Source organism: Nicotiana tabacum, chromosome 4, assembly GCF_000715075.1.
Source record: "Nicotiana tabacum cultivar K326 chromosome 4, ASM71507v2, whole genome shotgun sequence".
Lineage (NCBI taxonomy): Eukaryota > Viridiplantae > Streptophyta > Magnoliopsida > Solanales > Solanaceae > Nicotiana > Nicotiana tabacum.
This window is the reverse complement of record NC_134083.1, coordinates 142,622,296-142,646,739: the sequence shown is the minus strand read 5'-3', so window position 1 is coordinate 142,646,739 and position 24,444 is coordinate 142,622,296. Positions and strand designations below refer to the sequence as shown.

The following is a 24,444-nucleotide window of genomic DNA, read 5'->3' as shown; positions in this document are numbered from 1 at the left end:
AAAGATGCAGCGCCCCCGGCAAAAGGGACGTTAGTACTGTCGAATAGTACTAGTATGTAAAACTAAACACCATCTCAATAGAATGAATAATAATACAAGGGGGAAACAGTCATGAGTTCAATAAGAGCTTCAAACAATACTAAAACATCAAATAAGGATCACATAGGTTCTCAAGTCAATTTCCATGTTATTAGGTTGGGTGATCTTTAGAGCCGATATACCATAATTCACAATACCACCATATTCTTATATGGAGTCCGATCACGACCCGATCGGTTTGGTCATCTCATTTGAGACATCAACTATAACTATAATTTCATTATAATTTCCAGCACAGTCACCACTATGTGTGCGGCATGGCGTCTGATCATGGCTTGATCTACTATTATTAACCTCTACGCCTACCCCGACATCACGAAACCCCGAATTTTAGGAAATATTTCACGGGGCCTTACATACCCACCCCACACTTTAAATGGTGGCATGTCCCTATGACACATGAAGAAAAATGCAAAGATGAAGAAAACTCCCCTGATCAAGTCAATCCGTATCGGAGATGGTTCTGGGGTCCAACTGACAAGCCCGGCCAAGTGCACGTAGCCATGCCATGATCGTCTTCTCGGATTTGGCATTCTGTGTAGCAAGGGCGTCCATTCGAGTACCCAAATCAGTGACAGAGGTACGCTTTCCCGCCATATCCTGCTCTAAAGCGCTCATTCCCATGTCCCAACTGCCACCTGAAGTTACCCAAACATCCGGCTCATGTGGTAGAGAAGCAACGACATCCTCATTGCCCTCTTCTGGCGCATCAGATTCCTCGCTATCCACCTCAGCAGGCCCTGCAGGGTTCTTCCCGATTATAACTTTATCAGCCCAGAATTTATGTTCGCGCTTTACTTTTCTATCCAAGTCCCTGTTTTCCAGTACTCGTGCCCCACGACATAACCGAGTGACTAATGATGGGAAAAAGAACCCATACCACTGCACAGGACAATGAATCAACATCTCATCCTAAAGGATCCAAGCCACAGTTAAAATCGTGGCCATTGACAAAGCACCAAATCAAAGCCGCCCTAGGACCATTCACCTCAGTGGTGTTTCCTGAAGGCAGCAGGCGGTTATTGATAATGTAGAGCCATCACTTCCCTTCAAAGGTTAGCAAAGCCAAGTGAAAATTTTGCCCCTCCTTTATCCACACTACCTCTTTGCTAGGTACACAAATGGTTGCGAAGAACAGTCGCCACATATATGGTTCTCTGTTATGCGTGGCGTAGTAGTCACCTGTATCCGGATCTTCCTCGAATTCCGACAAATGATAGGTCCTTCGGATGGCCTCTTTGGAGAAGTCCACACTCTTTTTACTGACTGTGCAGACATGTGCGTCATGTTTCCGGTAGTTTGCATAAAACTCCCGAACAACCATTAAGTTCGCCTCGTCAGGTTCTTCAAAGAATATCCCCAAGTCGCGCCTGACCAATTCATGATATGCACGGGGATAGTCATTTTGGAGGGACACAATATCAATTCTCCTCTTCGGTATGGGCTTTTTGCTCTCCTTGTGTTGGATTCGTTCTTGGGCTTCCTAAGATACAGACTTTTTCTGATCATACGGGCCAGCAGATGCCGAAGCTTGTGATCGGGATGTGCCCGCTTGACCACTTGTGGAGGCACCTGTTGTTTTTCGTTTCTTGGATGGCGCCATAGTACCTGCACAAACCGCCAACTATTAGTTAATGAATCACATGGGGAACCAAGAGAGGATACTCAGACTTCACCCTTACAGTTGGTCAAAATATTACACATAATCTCATTAAGGTAATTTCACAAACACATAACAAGCACAGGTCTTCCTAACCCCCACAACTCAATTTCATCCCTAAATAAACCAAAGATACACCAATGTCACACCCAACTACTATATAGTCAGTCTCTATGTTGGAACTTGTCTTCCACCCCACAAGAAAGGAGCAAAAAAAGAGATAAAACAAAAAACAAAATCTTCTACAACACAAGCAAAATCAAATACAATAACTAAAAAAAAGAGAGAGAAAGCATTTCACTTACCTGAAGGGACTTGGGAGAGAAAATGCGTGAGGTTGGGTGAAGGGAGAAGATGAGAGAGTGTTGTTTGTCTTACGGAGAGGGGGTGAGAGAAGACGGGGGAGGGGGGGGGGGTCAAATTAGGGTTGTTTAGTGTAGGGGAGAGAAAGATGGAATTTTAGAATTGGGGGGTTTTGAGAAGGGAAAGTCCGAAATTAAAATCAAAAGGGAAAAACTTACCTGAAGCGCGGTAGGTGCGCGGTCGCACACTTGAGGCAGTACACTTGTGAAAATGCGCGACCAGGTGTGCGGTCACCCCATAATATGTGCGGCCGCACACGTCCCACTTCGTATAACATTGGCGACCAAATGCGTGAGGTTCCCCCCAGGTGACTCAACCAGGTATCCTCAACTAATTTTGATGCTCAGGGATTACTGAGCAAATTCTCCAGCAATATACGGTTTTAGTTTGTGCCCATTCACTTTGAAACTTTCCGTTCCGTCTTGGTTCTGGATCTCAATTGCCCCATATGGTGATACATGTTTCACCACATACGGTCCGGTCCATCTAGACCTAAATTTTCTGGGGAATAGTCTGAGTTTACTATTGTACAGTAAGACTTTGTCCCCTTCATGAAACTCATTTGGCTTAATGAGACGATCATGCCTCCTTTTAGTCTTTTCTTGAAAATCCGTGCATTTTCATACGCGTCCAGTCTAAACTCCCGTGTTCTTGGAAAAACGGTTAGTGCTTCTCTTAAGGATTGTTCGGCAAAGTTGGAAGAAGCTCTATGGGTGCACAAAACTGCGTTCAAAACAACTATAGGGACTTCACCATTCAAACTAGTGTATGGAAAATCATATCACCTACCCGTTGAGATAGAACATAAAGCTTATTAGGCAATGAAGATGCTTAATCTTGATCTTAGTCTTGTAGGTGAACACAGGTTGGCGCAGATGAATGCATTGGAGTTTAGACTGGACGCGTATGAAAATGCAATTGTTCTTAATGGTCTGGATGACTCCCTGTTTGAGTTCAAAATTGTTGGCAATGATTGGTAGAGTCCTCAAACTAGACTGTTGTTGGTAGTACACCGGTTTAGAATATCTCCTAGCGATCTCCCAGGCCTCAGAACTACATTTTAAAATTCATCCTCGATCATGTTTTGGTTGGGATTGAACCTTCGACCCCCATCATCCGTTTAATCTACAATTCTACCGTCTGCTTCAGCTGCTAATCGTGCTTCCTGTTGCTGAGCTACCTCTTTCGTATCTAGGTCCACAACTTCTTTGTTGTTCACCATTGTATTTTGAGTTGAAGGCTGACCTAACAACAATCCACTCGATCATTTCTCTCTTCTCAACTGCCTCAAGTGCTTGTCTAACTCTGGGTCGTATGGCACCAAATCCTTTGAAGAGGATCGAGTCATATACCACTGAACTTAACATGTTTCCTGCACACAGATGAGAAGAGCGTAAAAAAATAAAAATAAAATAAAGTTGTTCCTGAATTAGCACTGAAAATTAATTTAAACACTATTAATCGCCTATTCCCGGCAACGACGCCAAAATTTGATGAGCGCAAAACCGGTGTATAAAACTTAGGCTCGCTAGTCAAAGATAGTATTGTATTAAATCGTCTCCATAAGGATTAGTTTAAATAATGTTATAATAAATCTTCAACTCAATACTATCCAGGATAATAAACCTTTGATTGATGTTATTATCGTACAAATAAAACTAAGATTATCAATTGTAAGAAACTAATGACACTTTAATGACTAGTAGCAATGATTTAATATCAGGGTGAGAAGTAAGGGTTGTGACAAGATATGTGATCAACTAATGTTCCGGGTAACTCTGGGTTAAGTTCATTCTTAACTTCTATTGACTCCTTCGATTTCAGCAGATGATTAGGCTACTTTAGGGATTCAAATTCTTATTCTGAATGAATGAGATTCCTTTGATCAACCTAATAACAGGTCATATGAACATATGCACAAAATAGTGAATGAATGATCTTTCGACGAACATCTCTCGATTATTCTTCTAAACTGAGTCAATTGATAACTCTCTAAACTCTTTCGATCACCTAGAAGAGGCGTAAAATCAACCCAAACAATATGGAACAATGCGAATATCAGTAAAACCTCTCCTTCGATTAAAGTAAACCCACAATAAGCCTTGCTATTTAATTAATAACCCATTTAATGAATTCGGGCAGTTAACATAGAGTAAAACCCAAAACGATAGTCAAATCACAACATCCGTAAATAACCCTACGAAAGATTACTCCATAATGGAGAAAGTATTCATCGCAAGAGTATTAGAAGACCAAGAAGACATTACAATTTCCAAATTCAAACAAACTTCTGTATTGAATGAATTTGATCAAGTATTTTGCGTTTTCGTTGCTTCCTTCCTTCTTCTCTCCCAAAAGTTGTTCTAAAAATCTAAGATACCCTCTTTTTAGACAAGCTGGGCTTCATATAGGTCAAGATGAGTCGCCTCTAAAATTACAAAATAGGCTTGGAAATGTTTTCCGGACTGGACATGCGCGACCTCGCACTTGGGCAGGTGATCGTGCATATGGCCGCACACTTTGGACAGTGTTCTGCTCCACTAGTGCGCCCAGTGCGCGGTCGCGCACCTAGGTGGCTTCCTGCTATTTAATTCCAGTTTCTCTTCGTTAAGTGGATTATTGTCCGTTGATCCTCGATTACGATCCCGACGTAATCCATGGGCTTTTACTCATACTTCAAAGATCCAAAATAGCTCGAATTCGCTCCACAACATCATCGTAACTCGGAATCGCTCCTACAAAACATAAAGCACGCACTTAATGAAAAATAATACCATTTAAAGCTCAAACACTAGTAAAGTACAGCAAATTAGAGTGCAATTAATGGCCAAAATACACAATTATAGCCTATCATCAATACCCCACACTTAAATCAAGGAAAGTATAATGAGGAGGTTTGTAAAAAAGAACCTCATAAAGGGGTTTTGTATTGAAGAATCTTGGTAGGGAACCTGTTTATTAGGAAGGTAGAAGTCAACAAGCACTCACCCAATAGCAAATACGGACTTTGGACTGAAATATTAGGGCTCTACATGTTTCCAAGAGGTATTTGTGCTTCCTTTCTACAATACCATTTTGTTGAAGGGTGGCAACACATGAGGTCTGGTGAATGATGCCTTTAGAAATAAAGTAAACAGTAGTAGAATTACTGCCCAGTTCAAGGGCATTGTCTGACCTAATCTTTTTAATTTTGGTGTTAAAACTGTGTTTCAACCATAGAAATAAAAGACTGCAAAACAGTAAAGGCATTGCTTTTAGTAATAAACATGTAGGTCCAAGTACCCCTACCATAGTCATCTACTATAGTGAGGAAGTACTTAAAGCCATCATGAGTATTGCTTTATATGTTCCCCATGTATCTATATGAATCAATTCAAAAATATGTGAGGTGAAACTGGTACTAATGGGAAAAGGCAATTTGTGTTGTCTAGCCAAAGGACATATAGTACAAGGAAAATCATTCATACTAGAGTTGTGCTGCATACAACCAGGAATATACTTCATTCTTGATTGAGGCAAATGCCCCAATCTAATGTTCCATAAATCGCTGCAAGAATAAGTACAATTAGACATAGAAATAATGGAATTAGACACTGAATGTAAAGTATGAGACTTAGCAGACACTTTATTAGAAAAAAATTGAGAATCTAAAGTTTTCTGAGCTATTTGTAGGGAATCAGAGGAAGCAACAGGATGATGAGTAGAATGAAGAAGATACAGTCCAGCCTGGATTTCACCAAGAACCAGAGGCCTCCTTAAGGAAAGGCCCTGCAAGAAACAAGAAGAATCACTGAAGGTAAGAATGGACTGAAATTAATTACAAAGTTTATGTATAGAAATCAAGTTGTACTTAAAATCTGGTACAAATAGGACTATTTGTAGAGTCAATTAAGGATGAACAATGACTTGTCCTGCATGTGTGACCTTGACCCTTTGAGAATTAGGTAAGGTCGCATTGATAGGCCTAGCCAAGTGTTTTACACTATTCATAATGGTTAGATCAAAGCTCATATGTTCAGATGGCTAGAGTCGATAATCGAAAAGTGAGTTTTGGTAGATTGAGGAAGAGAATTGGAATGAGACAGAAATATACCAGCACAATTAGCAGTGGCATGAGTTTCAGAAGATGATGTTGTGTGTTGACCAACTTTAACTTGTTGAAGCATTTCCATTAATTGAGCAAGCTGACCTTGAGTAACTCCAATTGTAGCTTCAGTTTTATTAGTATGCATCTGCCTGACATTCTCATCTAAAAACACTGCATTTTCTTGAGCTGAAGAGTGATACGTGTTCTGCCTATTACCAGTATTTTTAGCATTTTGTGGATACCCATGGAGCTTAAAACATCTCTCAATAGTATGACCTAGCTTCTGGAAATAGTTACAAAAAAGATTCTTTCATTGTTCCTAGTTATTTTTGTAAGGGACAGCCCCATTCCCTCTATTAGGATTAGGTTTCTGCCTGCCTTGACCAAAATATTGCCCAGGCACAACAAATGAACTAGAATCACTAGGATATTGAGCTATAATTTGTATACTCCTCTGTCGTTCTTCTTGTAATAGTAAGTAATATGCTCTGTCAATGGTTGGGGAAGGTTGCATCATCATGATGTTTCCTCTAATTCCAATGTATGTCTCGTTTAATCCCATCAGAAACTAAACTAATTTTTGTCTTTCTTCAATTTCATGATTCTTCTCAATTGTACTACACTTACAGTCCACACACGTGCATATTGGCCTAGAGTCAATGAGTTTTATCTCATCCCATATAGCTTTCATTTTGTTAAAATATGTTGCAATGTTACTCGATCCTTGCACAGTTTTTAACAATTATTTTTTCAATTCAAATGATTGTGCTAGATTGGATTATCCATACATGTTCTCAAACTGTTTCCATAAAATCCTCACAGATTTGGAATGAATTACACTTGACCTAATTTCAACTGTTAGTGAATTGAGCAACCATGCGAACACTATGTCATTACACCTATTCTAGGATTTAAGGTCTGGTGTTCTATCTTTGGGCCTAAGTAAGTGTCATGATCCGAAATTCTCACCTTCAGGACCGTGATGACACCTAACATTTTACTTGCTAGGAAAGCTAACGTTAAAATAATCTTAGCCATTTTTAAACAAATCAAATTAAACGGAAGTCGATTACTGAAATAAAGTGCGGAAGACAATAACAACTGAATCATCCAAATACATCCCGGAATTTGGTGTCACAAGTGCACGAGCTACGAAAATAATACAAATAAAGGTCTGAATAAAATTCAAATTGTTTGAAAGATAATACACAATTAAGATAAGATAGAAGGGGACTTCAGAACTGCGGACGGTGTGCAGTTATGCCTCAAGTCTCCTCTGGGTGGCTGAATCCGAGCAGGTCTATGGTACGCCACTGGGACCAACTTCAAAATCTGCACAAGAAGTGCAGAGTGTAGTATGAGTACAACCGACCTCATGTACTCTGTAATTATCGAGCCTAACCTCGACGAAATAGTGACGAGACTATGACAAGACACGTACATAAACAACTTGTACGAGTATATACAAATACAAAGCAACAATAACACAATAAATAATACTTTATAAATTTGGGAGGGAACATGCGAATGGGAATGAAATAGAAATTTGAGCAGGAGAAGTGTCACGTAGCAGCCAATTAATTCATCAACAATAAAATGATCAGCTGATAATATGAAAATGTCACAGCACCACCCTTCGTACTTTTACTCTCATTCTTTCCATAAATTGATAAATAGATAATAAGATTGGCACGACATCACCCTTCGTTCTTTAACTCTCTTCTGAAAATGGCACGACATCACCCTTCGTGCTTTAACTATCTTCTGGAAATGGCACGGCATCACCCTTCGTGCTTTAACTCTCTTCCTCACTTCATAATTTAATAAATAATAATGTGAAATTACACGACATCACCTTTCTTGCTTTTACACTCTTCCTTACCATGAAAATAATAATATAAATTCGAAAGAGTATTAAAATACGGGGATATATATTTATCAATCAATTCAATACCAGAATATCGACCTCACCTTCCAAATTATTCAACAATAATTTCATGAAAAATGATCAAATAAATAATAATAACTTAAGCAGAAATATCTTAATTAAATAGGAAATTATTCACAATAAACAAATTTCACCTGCATGTTTTGACTCAACCACAACGCATAAGTACTCGTTACCTCAAGTCAGGGTTAACCACGACACTTACCTCGCTTTCCAACCAACTCAAGATTCTAATAAACCTTTGCCTCGCGAATTGTTGTCTGAATGCCTCAAATCTAGTCACAAACAATTCAATATACTCAATACGAATTATAGAAACTAATTCTATATGAAAATACTAAATTTTTCAATCAAAATCTGAAATTCAATTCAAAAATTGACAGCGGGCCCACATCACAGAATCCGACAAAAGTTATAAAATATGAACGCCCATTTAACCACAAGTCCAACCATATAAATTTTACCAAATTCCAACATCAACTCGACCTTCAAATCCCTAAATCTTATTTACAAATCCCTAGGCCCAAATCCTCAATTTTTACTTCAAAAACACGTAATCTAGTCGGAATAATCGATGGTGATTCAATATTATTGACTAACAATGATCACAAGTGACTTACCTCAAGTTTTTCCATGAATTCTGGCTCACAAATAGCCTCAACCCATGTTGGAAATGTCCAAAATGACAAAAATTGTCGGAACCCTCTATTTTGTAATCTGTCCAGTGCTTCCGCACCTGCGGACACTTAACCGCATCTGCAGTTTCGCTTTTGCGGAGATGGTAGTCGCTTCTGCGAGCTGGCTCTCTTCTGCGGATAAGAGTTCGCTTCTGCGATGAAGTGTCCGTTTCTGCGACGAGGCTGCCCCTTCCCCCTTTCCGCTTCTGCGATGCGTGTGCCGTATCTGCGGTCGTGCTTCTGCTAGGCATCGTCCGCTTCTATGAGGCATCGTCCGCTTCTGCGGACCTCAAGCTTCTGCGATGCAAGACTCGCTTTTGTGAGCTCGCACCTGCGGTCAAAAATCCGCAAGTGTGATTACACTAGAAGGCCAAAATTTTAGAGTTTCCTTAAGTCCAAATTTTGATCCGTTAACCATCCGAAATCCGCCCGAGGCCCTTGGGACGTCAACCAAATACACCAACAAGTCCTAAAACATCCTACGAACTTAGTCGAAACCTCAAATCACGTCAAACAACGCTAAAACCGCGAATCATACCCCAATTCAAGCTTAAGGAATCTTAAGAATTTTTAACTTCTACATTCGATGCCGAAACCTATCAAATCAAGTCCGATTGACCTCAAATTTTGCACACAAAACATAAATGACATAATAGACTTATTCAAATTTTCCGAATCAGATTCCGACCCCAATATCAAAAAGTCAACTCCCCGGTCAAACTCCCAAGCTTAAATTTCTATTTTAGCCATTTCAAGTTTAATTTAACTAAGGACTTCCAAATAATTTTACGGACACGCTCCTAAGTCCAAAATCACCATACGGACCCTCCGGGACCGTCAAAACCCTGATCCAGGTTTGTTTGCTTAAAATATTGGCCGAAGTCAACTCAAATGAGTTTTGAAGTTTCATTTCACATTTTAATCAATTTTTCACATAAAAACTTTTCAAAAAATTTGCGGATTGTGCACACAAGTCGAGAAAAGCTGAATGGTGTAATTTGAGGTTTAAGAATACAAAAATAATTATTAAATTTAAAGATGACCTATCGGGTCATCACAGTAAGGTTCCATCAATGAAACCCAACTAATTTTTTGCCGATAATGCAATTAACAAAGATTTCCTCCATCCTCTATATCTAGATCCATTGAAAGGAGCCGAAACGAGTGTCATACTAGGGGATTCAGATGCATACTAGTAGTACGGATGATCACAGTCTATATTCTCCATTTCAACCACAGTTTCAGATTCAGAATCATAAATGGAAGGTTAAAATGCAAAAATCATAGCAGAATCCAACAAATCAGGATTGACCCAGAAGATGAAAGCGTTGAAATTGCAGTAGAATCTAGTGAATTTAGATGAAACTGGATATCAAATCCATAAAACTTTGAGAATTAATGTTGAAAAAATCAAAAATCAAAGCAAACTTGGATCGAGAGTCCTTAGATCTGATACCATGTGAAAATTCATTGGAAGCTTCCAGATATTTTGAGATGTGAAAAATATAAACTGTTATTTCTGCTTAACCTTCTACTGTACAAGCTACCGTATGTATATATACTTAATGTCTTGACTAGCTAACTACTAACAAAGTGTAACCACCCCAACTAAATTATTACACATGACAAAATAATACAATTAATCTATCTACATGACTGGTAGAATACAACTGTATTGGACGGTGGAGATTGAATGAGACAAACGCCTCTGATGTTACTACGTGTTAATCCATGTGCTCCACTTATCAGCAAATACTAGCGTTGGGGCTATCGCATCTACTTTAACTTTAATTAGTATTAAGCACCCCACCCAACTAGTTGCTAGCATATGTAAATGTATACAAGAGGCATCTCAGCGTATTGTAATATGACTGTTTCTTAGTATTAATGCAAGTATTCCAGTTTCTCAAAAAATGTATAAATCTTCAAAGTTATAGGATCCAACTAGCTATCATTATTATACAAAACTTACGTTAATAGAACTGGGCGTAGTTATTACGAAAATTACATCGAAATCTTTAGCAGTTTATGATACATAAACTTCAATAAGAACTGTTTAGTAGAAATAGCTTAAGATAACTATTCTGATATTCTCTTAATATTTGCCAAAAACTAGCTCCTTATTATAGTTGTTTCAAAAGAATGTCTATTAATTCCAAAAATCTAATGGAATGTCTTTCTATTCTATGACAACTCATGTGGTTTAGAAAAACCTTAGTCGTTTTTTATTTCTACAAAATATCAACTAATCATACGTCACAAAGAAAAACAAGAGGCGAACAAAGCAAAATAATTACTTCTTCTCTCTCTTCCACCCAATACCCAAACCCCACAAAAGATTAATAGTTTAATAAATAAACACTTCGGAAAAAAAGAAAAGAAAATAATGAACAGAAAAAAGAAAGAGAACAAAAAGGGATGAAAAATAAGAGATCCGACCAATTTTCCGATATTCTTGACCATGTGCTTATGTCCGAAAAGCATATATGCTAACAAACATAAATAAAAAGAAAGTTTATTTCCTACGATGGAAATACGTCGAGGAGGTTAGCAACCAATTTAATTTTAATCAAGATTTGATGAGTTTTATTTTAGCTTGATTTTATTTGATATAATCATGCCCTTGTCTCTCTGTGTTAATTATGCATAATGAGGTTAAGTATTTTACCCTGCCTCAAATTTATTTCTAAAATTCAAGTGCTAATAAAATTCAGCGTAAATAAACAAAATGACATCCAAAAAGACATGTATTTCTATGCAAATAATAGAGTATACTCCAATAATCGAACTCAATGGGGCCATTACGGCTGCTTTAATTTAGTTCTACGCACCCCGCCTCGTACAATAACTAGTTGGTGGCACAAATAAATGTATATAGTTATGCACATAAATTGTATAAATGTCACGATCCGGAATTCCAACCCCGGGGTCGTGATGACGCCTAACATCTACTTGCTAGGCAAGCCGACGTGAGATAGTTAAATAGCTATTTTTTAACAATTTAAACAAAATAATGATAAGCAACGAGAAAAAAAAAAAACCAATCTGATACGGTACCAACATAGTCATATGATAATATCTACTCCCAAAGATCCGGAGTCACGAGTACACGAGCAACTAGAAGTCCTACAAACAAAGTCTAAAATAAATACAACTGTTTCGCAGGAAATGAACAGGAAAATAGGTAAGAGGAAGGGTACTTCAAGGTCTGCGGACGCTAGCAGATCTACCTCAAGTCTCCGTATGCAATGATCCGAGCTGACGTACCTCACGCACCGCTGGGACCAATACCAGAATCTGCACAAGAAGTGTTCAATTCCGGGCATACGCTCAAGTCCCAAATCACGATACGGACCCACCGGGACCGTCAAAATACTTATTTGGGTCCGTTTACACAAAACGTTGATCGTAGTCAACTCAAATCATTTTTTAAGGCTAAATTTCATATTTTATTATTTTTTTTCAAATAAAAAGTTTTCAGAAAAAGACACGAACTACACAAGTAAATCGAGAAAGGTTAAACGGAGTTATTCGAGGTCTCAAAATATAGAAATGAAGGCCAAAGCTCTAAATGACCTATCGAGTCAACACATTCTCTACCTCGAAAATAAACATTCGTCCTCGAACGGACATAGAAAGTTACCTGGACTGGTAAAAAGGAGTGGATATCTACTCCGCATGTCTGACTCGGACTCCCACGTGGCTGCCTCGACTGGATGACCTCTCCACTGCACTCTAACTGAAGGATAACTCTTAGACCTCAACTTCCGGACTTGCCGGGCTAAAATAGCCACCAGCTCCTCCTCATAAGTTAAATCCTTGTCCAATTGGACTGAGCTAAAATTTAACACATGGAACGGATCACCGTGATACCTCCGGAGCATGAAAACATGGAACACTGATGGACTGTTGATAAACTAGGTGGCAATGCCAGTCTATAGGCCACCTCACCCACTCTCTCAAGAATCTCAAAAAGCCCGATATACCTAGGGCTCAACTTGCCCTTCTTTCCGAACTTCATCACACCCTTCATAGGTGAAATACGGAGCAATGCCCTCTCTTTAACCATGAATGCAACATCACCAACACTCTGGTAGGCATAACTCTTCTGCCAAGACTGAGCTGTGCGAAGTCGATTCTGAATCATCTTGACCTTTTCCAAGATATCCTGAACCAAATCGGTACCCAACAACCGAGCCTCTCCCGGCTTGAACTAACCAACGGGCGAACGACACCGCCTCCCATATAATGCCTCAAAGGGAGCCATCTTTGAATGGTGCGCTCGGCTGTTGTTGTAGGCAAACTATGCAAGTGGCAAGAATTGATCCCAAGAACCCCCAAATCCATAACGCAAGTGCGAAGCATATCCTCCAATATTTGAATGGTGCGCTCGGACTGTCCGTCTGTTTGGGGGTGATATGATATACTCAGCCTAACTTAGGTTGTACGGCCTCCTGAGGTGTGAGATGAACTGTGTATCTTGATCAGAAATGATGGACACTAGCACACCATGAACACGGACGATCTCGCAGATATAGATCTCAGCTAACCGCTCTGAAGAATAGGTAACTGCCATTGGAATAAAATGTGCCGACTTGGTCAACCTGTCCACAGTGACCCATATCGCGTTGAACTTCTTCTGTGTCCGTGGGAGCCCAACAACAAAATTCATGGTAACATGCTCCCACTTCCACTCAGAAATCTCCAGCCTCTGAAGCAAACCACCAGGCCTCTGATGCTTGTACTTTACTTGCTGAAAATTCAGACACCGAGCTACATATACAACTATATCCTTCTTCATTACCCTCCACCAATAATGCTGCTGTAAGTCCTGATACATCTTGGTGGCACCTGGATAAATGGAATACCGGGAACTGTGGGCCTCCTCATGAATCAACTCACAAAGCCCATCCACATTGGGCACACAAATCTGACTCTGCATCCGCAAAACCCATCATCTCCCATAGTAACCTGCTTTGCACCACCGTGACTCACCGTATCCTTAAGTATAAGCAAATGGGGATCGTCATACTGACGCTCTCTGATACGCTCATACAAATAAGATCGAGAGACCATGCAAGCTAGAACACGAGTGGGCTCCGAAATATCTAACCTCATAAACTAGTTGGCCAGATCCTGAACATCTGATGCTAACGGCCTCTCCCCAACTAGAATATACGCAAGGCTACCCATACTCACAACCTTTCTACTTAAGGCATCGGCCACCATATTAGCCTTACCGGGATGATACAAAATGGTTATATCATAGTCTTTCAATAGCTCCAACCACCTCCTCTGCCTCAAGTTGAGATCCTTTTGCTTGAACAAATACTGTAGACTCTGATGATCCGTGAACACCTCACACGACACGCCATAGTGGTAATGCCTCCAAATCTTCAGCGCATGAACAATGGTTGCCAACTCTAAGTCATGAACAGGGTAATTCTTCTCATAAACCTTCAACTGCCGCAACGCGTATGCAATCACCCTACCATCCGGCATCAATACTCCACAGAGCCCAATATGAGATGCATCACAATACACTATGTAAGATCCTGAACCTGTGGGCAACACTAACACCGGCGTCGTAGTCAAAGCAGTCCTGAGCTTCTGAAATCTTAACTCACACTCATCGTACTATCTATACGGAGCACCCTCCACGAACCTGCGATAATAACCCGCCAAACACAGGAAACTCTGAATTTGTGTAGCTGAAGTAGTTCTAGGCCAGTTCTGAACTGCCTCAATCTTCTTAGGATCCACTTTTATGCCCTCGGCCGATACAACATGCGCTAAAAAAGTGAACGAGTCTAACCAAAACTCATACTTTGAAAACTTGGCATATAACTGACTATCTCTAAGAGTCTGAAATACAATCAGGAGATGCTACTCATCCTCTTCTCGACTGCGGGAGTAGATTAAGATATCATCAATGAATACAATCATAAAAGAATCTAAATAGGGCTTGAATACCCATTTTATCAAATCCATAAATGCTACTGGGGCATTTGTCAATCCAAATGACATCACTAGGAACTCATAATGCCCATACCGAGTCCAAAAAGCCATTTTAGGGACATTCGATGCCCTAATATTCAACTGATGGTATCTAGACCTCAGATCAATCTTTGAAAATACCTTGGCACTCTAAAGCTGATCAAATAACTCATAAATCCTCGGCAACATATACTTGTTCTTGATAGTGACTTTGTTCAACTACCGATAGTCTATACACATCCTCATCGATCCATCTTTCTTCTTTACGAACAACACAGGCACACCCAGGGAGAGACACTAGTTCTAATGAATCTCTTATCAAACAAATCTTACAACTTCTACTTCAACTCTGATGGGGCCATACGGTATAGTGGAATAGAAATGGGATGGGTGCCCGGAGCCAAATTAATACAGAAGTCAATATCTTTGTCGGGTGGCATCCCTGACAGATCTGCAGGAAACACCTTTGGAAACTCACGCATAACAGGTACTGAATCCATGGAAGGAACCTCCGCACTTGAATCACTAACATAGGCCAAATATTCTAGACATCCGTTCTCGACTATACATCGAGCCTTCACATAAGAAATAACCCTACTGGTAGAATGGAATAAGTAGAGCCCGAATCAAAAAGAAGTGAAGCATATCTATGGCAAACTGGAACAATATCTGTGATAACAGTGTCAGATGACTCGGCCTCAGGCCTAGCTTGGAAAGCATAACACCGGGGCTGGGCCCCACCATTCTGAACTATGTCTCTGGGATGGCCTCTAGCTGGCTGGCCTCCACCTCTAATGGCCTAACCTCTACCTCTGAAGGCCTGACCTCCACCTCCGGCTGCCTGACCCCTGCCTCTAGTTGGATGAGCGGGTGGTGGAGCAATCAGTGCCAGAACCATGGCACGAAAACTCTTCTGTGTCATGCTGCCTAACAATCTCAGACCAAACCTCCTGATGTGACCAGTACCTCCACACTCAAAACACCCATCTTGTTGTTGTGGCTGCTGAAGCTAAAGCTGACCCTAACGGGGCGGATAACCATGGTGATAACTCTGAATCATAGGCATATTAATAGGAGGTGATGGTGCACTATAGGCTGGCTGCCCAAAATGAGGCACATAATGACCACGACTCCCTGAAGCACCGTGAGATACCTGAAGCACTGACTGAAATGGCCTGGAAGGATGGCCTCTACCAAAAGTACCCCTATCTCTAAATGAGGCACCACTGAAACTACCGAAATGACGAGGCCTCTTATCAAACACCCCCCTCTCCTGAGCACGAACCATCTCGATTCGTCTGGCAATATCTACAGCCTTCTAAAAAGTAATATCATCTCCGGTCTCCTTGGCCATCTGTAGAACTCTACTGCTGCATGTCACCTTGTGATATTGGAAAAAATCTAGCAAGGTGCCTCAGATCTTCACAAGTATAACAAGTCCTCGATTGATGTGACTCTTAACCTTGGAACTTGCCTTGTCGACCTGGGTAACCACTCTAATGTCTCTGGATCGGAGGTGCAGTAGTAGGATGTGGTGATGCACTGTAGGCTATCTGCTCAGGATAAGACACATAAGGACCATGACTGTCTGAAGCATCGTGGGGTGCTTGAAGCGTTGACTAAAATGGCCTGGGAGGATTGGCTTTGCCAAAACTACCCTTAACTCCAGACGAGGCACCAGTGAAACTATCGAAATGATGAAGTGTAACGACCCGATAGGTCATTTTGAGAATTTTCACTTCGCTCGATGATTTGAGGGCATGAGTAGCTCCGTATGATGTGTTACGACTTGTGTGTATCGTCGGTTTTGGTTTTTCGGGTGACTTAGAATTAGTTTGGAAGAATGAATTTCATTATTGAAGCTTTAGGTTAGAAGAGTTGACCAACTTTGACTTTTATGTGTTTGACCCCGGATCGAAGTTTTTATGGTTATGTTAGGTTCGGACGGTGATTTTGGACTTGGGCATATGCCCAGATTCGCATTTGGATATTTCTAGAAGGTTTCAACACATTTTGGCGAAAATTAGAAATTTGAAGGTTTGGAAGGTTCAGAGGTTTGATCGGGAGTTGTCTTTGTTGATATCGGGTTAAGATTTTGGTTCCATGAGTTGGTATAGTTCTATTGTGTCATTTTGAACTTGCATGTAAAATTTAACGTCATTCCGGGTTGATTTGATATAATTCAGCGCGAGTTGTATAATTTGAAAGTTCATTAAGTTTGATTTGAGGTGCAATTCGTGGTTTTGATATTGTTATGCATGATTTGAAGCTTTGAGTAAGTCTGTGTTATGTTTTGGGACTTGCTGGTATGTTCAGACGGGGTCCCAGGAAGCTCGGGTGAGTTTCGGACAGGTTTTAGACTATTTTGGACCATGTTAGTTCTGCTGATTTCTGGTGCTTCATTTCTTCTTCGCGTTCCCGTCTTGGTCTTCACATTCGTAGAGTGTAAGTGGTGGTCTTCTTCGCATTTGCATCCTTGCATTCACATTCGTGTAGTGTTTTGAGCTGGGCTCGGTGGAGTTGAGGAATTCTTCTTCGTGTTCTCGAAGTAATGACAACATTCGCGAAGGCCTGGTGGAGTTGTTCATCGCATTCGCGAGTGAAGTTCCACGAACGCGTAGCTTTATTTTATGGCAGAGTAAATTGTGCATCGCGAAAATGAGTATTCTTTCGCGTTCGAGAAGGGCATCACTGTGCAGTGTTTTAAAGAACTCTATTTCGAGGGCTTTTGATATTTTATCACTTTTTGAGTTAGAGAGCTAGGATTTGGGCGATTTTGGAGGGGATTTTCACGTGTTGGTTTGGGGTAAGTGTTCCTTATCCTAATTTGATTTTATTTCATGTTTTAGTTAATTGAATGAGAAAAAATGGGAATTTTTGTAAAATCTTTCGAAAATATAAAATGAGGATTTGAAGGTTGATTTGATGTCGGAATTTGATAATTTTGGTATGGTGGGACTTGTATCGGAATGTGTGTTTGGATTTTTATAAATTTATCGAGTTCCGAAGTGCGAGCCTAGGGTTGACCTTTTGGGTTGACTTTTTAGTTTTCTTTAAAGATCGAAACTTTATTATTCGGAATTATTTCATATGGTTTTTATTTACAATATGAAGTTATTTTGGCTAGGTTTGAGCTGTCCAGAGGTTTTTTCATACGAGAAGGTTATTTAGAATATCGGTTTAGCTTCTTTGAGATAAATATCTTATCTAACCTTGTGTGGAGGAAACTACCCCTTAGGATTCAAGTTTATTGTGCTATTTGTGTTATGTGACAGTCGTGTACGCATGATGACGAGTGTGTACACAGGCTATATGTGGTATTTGACTGGCTTAGGTTATCTAGACTCTTTCCATGCCTTTACTTACATGCTCTATTTGATGTTGTTAGCACTTATTGTACCCCTTTCCTGTTATTTTTTCTTTATATGCTTGAGTTGAACTTATTGCCTTCCTTATTGTCTTGTTACCTCTTAATTTTGCGTCCCTTCCATGACTCCGTGCCTAATTTCTACTTGCCTTACTTGTCTTACTTGTACACTTTAATTGTTGTATATTTAGCTTGCCTTGTTACTTTGTGTTAATTGTTGCTTTCCTTTGATTATTACGTGGTTACTTTATTGCCGTGTACCTATACCCTTTGATTTTAGAAATTTTTATAAATTGAGTTATTAGATTGTTGTTGTTAATTTAAATTGCTTGTGGATCGGGTTGCACGCCGCAACAGGTGAAATAAGGGAGGATTATGATATTGAAATTTGATAATACGGTGGGATCGGGTTAAACACCGCAACGGGTGAAATAAGGGAGGATTATGATATTGATATATGATAATACAGTGAGATTGGGTTGCACGCTGCAACGGGTAGAATAAGGGAGGATTATGTGATATGGTGAAATAAGGGAGGATTCGATATTGATACGGTGGGATCGGGTTGCGCGCCGCAACGGATTTTATGTATTATTCTTGATATTGATAAGGTGAAATAAGGGAGGATTGTACTTGTACGGTGGGATCAGATTGCGCGCCGCAATGAATTTTGTGTGTTGTATTCATTGGTGTATTTACTAGCTTTCAGCATTTATCATATGAGATTCTGAGGATTCATATCTTTGGATTTACTGATTTCGAGGATCGAGTTATTTTCATTAGTTTACTACTTTACCGTCATTTCTTGTTTTTCTTCCCTATTATTATTATTTTGTTAAATTGATTTTCAAGATGATTTTACTACGCTAAGTCATTATCTCATATTCTGTTGAGTTGTTAGTAATATAGCGGTTTTAAATGAAAGAATTTGGGAATATTTTCATCATGTGACTCTTAAGTTAAACTCGCCGTTTCATTCGGTACTTTACTATTCTTAATTGTTTTTATATTTCACTTTAATTGATTTTTCAACCTAAACTTCTTAATCTTTCTAATGCTTGTACTTTACCTAAAACTTGTTTTTATGCTTTAATTTAATAAATTTCTATATTAAACTCAGTAGCTTATCCTATGCTTTATTTTATTTGAAAATGTTATTTTCTTCACCCAAATAATTTCTAAAATAAACTCATTTTCTCATTGATTTTCTACTTGATTCAAAAATTTTAATTATACTTTATTGTATACAAATAGATCCCTCTAACATTTATTATTAGCATTTGATACGGATACTATGTACCTGGTAACATATGGATTTTGCCGTGCGAAAGTGATTTGTAAAATGTGGGAACAAGGTGCCATGTGTGTAAGGTTTGGAAGTTGCGACTTATGATTTGAGATTACGAGGAGTGGTACCTGGGATAATTCTTGTTGAAATTCTTGCATTAGGAATTATTTGATTGATTGTGTTGTCATCGGTTTCCCTTACTTGAATTCATTCATATTTCATATGTACCCCGACTATGTTGTTGCTTATTACTTGGTTGTTTCTCGTTGCCATTCGTGCTCCCATTATTTTCATTGTTGATTGTAATTTGTGATCCTTCTGCTATTATCCTTACATTGACATGCTTTCCATTGTTAGCTTTAAGTTATATCCTGCACAGGTTTACATGTCTGGTAGGTATCTTGACCTGGCCTTGCCACTACTCTATCGAGGTTAGGCTTGATACTTACTGGGTACCACTGTGGTGTACCCATGTTACGCTTCTGCATATTTTTGTGCAGATCCCGATACTTATGATCGAGTTGGTTTGAGACTTATGTATGCACAGCTGGAGACTTCAAGGTATACCTGCTTGACGTTCGCAGGCTCCGAAGTCACCTTCTGTTGTATTTTATTTCCATTGTTTCCTATTATTCCGGGACAGTTATGTATTATTATTTCTAGTGACTCTTAGAAATACTTATGACTTGTACTACCAGTTTTGGGATAATATATCATGTTGAGATTGTTGGCCTATTATATAAACTTCTCTTTTATGCTTAGTAGTTATTTGGTTAAAGATCTATTATTTAATCAGCAAGTGTTAGGCTTACATAGTCTTAGAGACTAGGTGCCATCACAATCCTACGATGGGAATTGGGGTTGTGACAAATTGGTATCAAAGCTCTAGGTTCATAGGTGCTACGAGTCATAAGCAGGTTTAGTAGAGTCTTGCAGATCGGTACAGAGACATCTGTACTTATCTTCGAGAGGCTACAGAACTATTAAGAAATTCCAATTCTTTTATTCCATATCGTACGACATTGATTCAGCTTGAAGAGTATACCTTATATTCTTTTTCATCCACTCGTTCATGATATTGTGCACTCGGTATCAGCTATGCGCTGACGGTTCGTGACGATGTGGATGTGCTACGAGGGAACTAGGGATGCTCAAACATTGTCTCAACGTGTCATCCAGACTGAGGATGTGGATGTATTGAGATACCGGTCAGTTGCTCACGTGGGGGTGCAGCGGATTCTGGCATCTGGTCGATAAGTACGAACTTGGAAAGATTTAATTGGTTGCCTAATCGTCGCGATCATGGTAAGGTCACGAGGTGGCTGGTGATTTGAGCATAGTTGGTGGTATTAGAGACTATGTGGTTCATATGGGATTTCAACCTAATGGAAGGTACAAATTATCATTCAAGGCACTGGAGGAAGCGAGTTGACTGTCACGAGGATGGACATGCACTTAGAAAATGACTTGAGGTATCTTATGATTGGTGTTGTACAAAGGTTAGTATTGTAGGCCATCGTATGTTGTGTCCTATGGCTTCGCACCAAGTGGGAGAGTCCACTATCGACGATCAAATTGCAGGGTCATGTGTTATATCAGTTTGGCCTGAGATGTAAATGGGTTTTGAAGGATTTTCCCAAAATTTGTATATGATTAAGATCTGAGATTAGCATGGGTTAATGATGGGACTTGCGGTATTTCTACGTCATTAATAATTCTACACTTCAGCATCAGAGTGGTTAGAGAAATAACTTCAGACTCACCGAAGGTCTCTTCAGAGTGGGTATCTCGGTTACGACATTATGGGATGCTTCGGAGGAAATACAATGGTTTATGAGCTTCTAGGCTACGTGGTTCATGCTAGGATATCTTATGGTGAGCTTTGGATAAGGATAGTGGTGTTCTGGCATGGAGAAGTGCCACCGTAAGGGTAATTCAGAAGGAACTCGGAGAAATAGGATAGCTTGGTAGTCGGTTGGATCAACGCAGTAATGATATGATCGGTTCTTTAGGTAATTATGATGTGGTGAGTCTTTACAGGTGCTTTATGGCACTACTCTTGGTTTTGGCGATCTGCGTGGCTTGGTTGAGTTAGAGTGATTCAGTTTTGATGGCTTGGCTATGTGCAAATGGGTTTCAAAGAGTTCTCGATGGTTTCTACCACGGTTTGGGATGGATATTTCCTACCGGTGTGAGGAGCATGTTGCATATTGTGATTTTCTCCCGGATGGGATCAAATGAAAGATTTTTGCCTGATCGGGCTTGTATTATGCTGGTGACTCAAAGTTGATTATGAGATCCTCAAGCTCTTCATATGATGGCATGATAGATATGGCGCGTCCTGTGGGATTGAGATTGGCAAGTACAAGGTGGCGGTTTAGTTCTGAAGGGAAGGTCATGAATTTTTAGATAACATGGACGGTTTCAGATGACTAGATGAATGCTATTACTACTTGGTATTGCCTGAGAAGGGTGCGCATTTCAGAAGACGCACTGTGTTTTGACTTATGATTGCTTCACTAGTATTGCGGTACTTGCCTGGTTGATCGCTTGCTGATGTTCAGTTTTAGCTATGTGGTATGGAAGGCTTATAGAAGTATTTCTCAAGGGGATGATTATGTATGAGAGATGTGTTAGTCATTCAAGTAGTGGAGTTGGGATCGGCTATGGTGATTCAGGTGTTCTATGGATTTGGAGACTGGGAGTTCTCAGAAGCAGATTGTTTCGGGGTTGCGGACTGTGAAGATGTGGCTAAAGTTAGCTAGATGGTAGTACGTGTTATGGCTAGACTTTTATGGGCTTTTGGATGGATATTTATCCATTTGGGGATGACCGGAGTTGATTTGGGGTCGTTGGTAGGGCTGAGGAGGATGTGTATTCCACACCGGGTCGGATTTGGTGACTCATCACCGTTATTGCTGAAAGGTGTGTCATTCAGTTGAGTTGAGCTTGTTCGTGTCCTGACATATTCTATGTGTTACTATTCTATGCTACGAGGGGTTGTGATTTATTGTTATATGTACACCAGATGCGGTTATGTTTGGGTTGTGTAGCGGAATTTGAGCGAGATGGTTATTGGGATGTTGAATGGTTGATTGTGTCTTGGCTATGGTCTTTCCGGATTGTGGTATATTGTGCTATTTACTTCTCCATGGTTATGGTCATGCACTTCGTGTACTTGATGTCGAATTGCGTGTAGTTGTTGATTTTGAGCATTGTAGCTTGAGGTATTTCGTGTGAACCGGTGTTTGGATGGATCACGCATTGCAACAGGGCTATGTTGGGATATGATCCTTTGTGTTAGATTCGTGTGTCTTGGTCCTACTATGTGTGATAGGTTCATAGCCTTGCATTGTAGTGGTATTTGTTGATCTCATGAGTGGTTATGAGTGTACGATAATTTTGATCAATGTTTTATTTGATATGAGGTTCATTACCGGTATTGGGTTTGATTTGAGCAGCTACTATGATAGAGAATCTTTGCTACCAGTATGCGAGTTGTGTGGTATATCATTTGATTATGTCTTGGGTTTATGGTTATGGCTTGATATAGCTTGTTTAGACTTATAAAGTGTGTGGATGCGAGATTCGAGTCTTGCAAGGGATTTCGGATGTTGGAAATTGAGTTTCAAGATTTATAGGCTAAGGTCAAAATAATGATCTTCAGTTATGTTGTGTGGTCAGGCTTACATGGATTGGGGTGACGTGGGATCACCCCGAGTATGTGCATGGTAAGGTCACATGGTGATTTGACGGCTTTGGAATGACTCTTTACATGTTCGAGGATGAACCTATATTTAAGTGGAGCGGGGGAGGGGGATGTAACGACCTGACCGGTCGTTTTGAGCATTTGCACTTCGCTCGGTAGTTTGAGGGCATAATAGCTCCATATGATGTGTTACGACTTGTGTATATCGTCGGTTTCGGTTTTCGGGTGATTCAGAATTAGTTTGGAAGAATAAATTTCATTGTTGAAGTTTTAAATTAGAAGAGTTGACCAAGTTTGACTTTTGTGTATTTGACTCCAGATCGGTGTTTTTAAGGTTCCGTTAGATCCGGATGGTAATTTTGGACATGGGCGTATGCCCGGATTCGCATTTGGATATTTCTAGAAGGTTTCGTCACACTTTGGCGAAAATTGGAAAGTTGAAGGTTTGGAAGATTGAGAGGTTTGACCAGGAGTTGACTTTGTTGGTATCAGGTTTGAATTTCAATTCCTGGAGTTAGTATAGTTCTTTTGTATCATTTGGAACTTTCATACAAAATTTGACGTCATTCTAGGTTGATTTGATATGATTCGGCGCGAGTTCTAGAAATTGAAAGTTCAAAAGTTCATTAAGTTCGATTTGAGATGCAATTCGCGGTTTTGATGTTGTTATGTGTGATTTGAGGCCTCGAGTAAGTCCGTGTTATATTTTGTGACTTGTTGGTATCTTCGGACGGGGTCCCGGGGGCGTGGGTGAGTTTCGGACGGGTTTCAGACTATTTTGGACCATGTTAGTTCCGCTGGTTTATGCTGATTTCTGGTGCTTCATTTCCTCTTCGTGTTCACGTCCTGGTCTCCGCGTTAGCAGAGTGTAAATGGTGGTCTTCTTTGCATTCTCTCCCTGCATTCGCATTCGCATAGTGTTTTGAGCTTGGTTGAGCGGACTTGACGAATTATTCTTCGCGTTCGCGAAGTAATGCAAACATTCGCGAAGGCCAGGTGGAGTTGTTCATCGCGTTCGCGAGTGAAGTTCCGCGAACATGCAGAGTAAATTGTGCATCGCGAAAGCGAGTATTCTTCCGCTTCGCAAAGGGCATCACTGGGCAGTGTTATAAAGAACTCTATTTCGAGGACTTTTGATATTTTATCACTTTTTGAGTTAGAGATCTCGGATTTTAGCGATTTTAGGGGGGACTTTCACGTGTTGGTTTGGGGTTAGTGTTCTTATCCGAATTTGATTATATTTCATGAT

The 24,444-nt window shown here is 40.0% G+C and overlaps 1 long non-coding RNA gene across 1 annotated transcript; it reads left to right on the top strand.

Annotated features, from left to right (window-relative positions):
* Positions 1 to 5,001: 5,001 nt before the first annotated feature.
* LOC107812435 (uncharacterized) lies at positions 5,002 to 6,829 on the top strand. The gene is made up of 2 exons (XR_012708985.1): positions 5,002 to 5,918; positions 6,067 to 6,829. It is a non-coding gene; the product is annotated as an uncharacterized LOC107812435 (long non-coding RNA).
* Positions 6,830 to 24,444: the final 17,615 nt, after the last annotated feature.